At 35.0% G+C, this 600-nt stretch overlaps 1 non-coding gene across 1 annotated transcript; it reads right to left on the reverse strand.

The window, feature by feature from the left end:
- TRNAL-UAG (transfer RNA leucine (anticodon UAG)) lies at positions 1–80 on the reverse strand. Its single transcript has one exon. It is a non-coding gene; the product is annotated as a tRNA-Leu (tRNA).
- Positions 81–600: the final 520 nt, after the last annotated feature.

Consider the following 600-nt stretch of genomic DNA (forward strand, 5'->3'; position numbering starts at 1 on the left):
TGACGGCTGTGGGATTTGAACCCACGCCCTTTCGAACTAGAGCCTAAATCTAGCGCCTTAGACCACTCGGCCAAAATGTCTTACATCGTTCTTTTTCATTGTCATATCTATCATTATTACTTTTAACCTACTCTTTCTTTGAATAGGTTACATTGGACATATCTATAATAAAGTTTACTAAAGGACACTCTTTCAACCTACTCTTTTATTTTTGAATTTTTCCATTGAGCTAGCCTTCTTAAGCTTTACGGACTGTTGGATTGGAACTTTTGTATAACTGACGATTTTTGCTTTGGTTTTGGATTTCTTCATTCACTTGGCCTTTTTCACGTTAAAGGGACTGTGGAATTGTATTTGTTGATCTGACTTTCATTCAATTGGTCTTCACGGTTTACAATGATTGTTGTATTAAATCTATTGATTTTTCTTTCCAGGTTATATGGACCATGAAATTAGATTTGTTGATCTCGCTTTAGGTTTTGGATTCTTACTTTTAGTTGTCCCTCTCAGTTTACAATGACTATTGGATTCAATCTATTAATTCTGCTTTCCAGCTCACATGAGTTGTTGAATTGGATCTATTGATCTTACTATGGGTGT

Source organism: Magnolia sinica, chromosome 18 (assembly GCF_029962835.1).
Source record: "Magnolia sinica isolate HGM2019 chromosome 18, MsV1, whole genome shotgun sequence".
NCBI classification, from domain to species: Eukaryota; Viridiplantae; Streptophyta; class Magnoliopsida; order Magnoliales; family Magnoliaceae; genus Magnolia; species Magnolia sinica.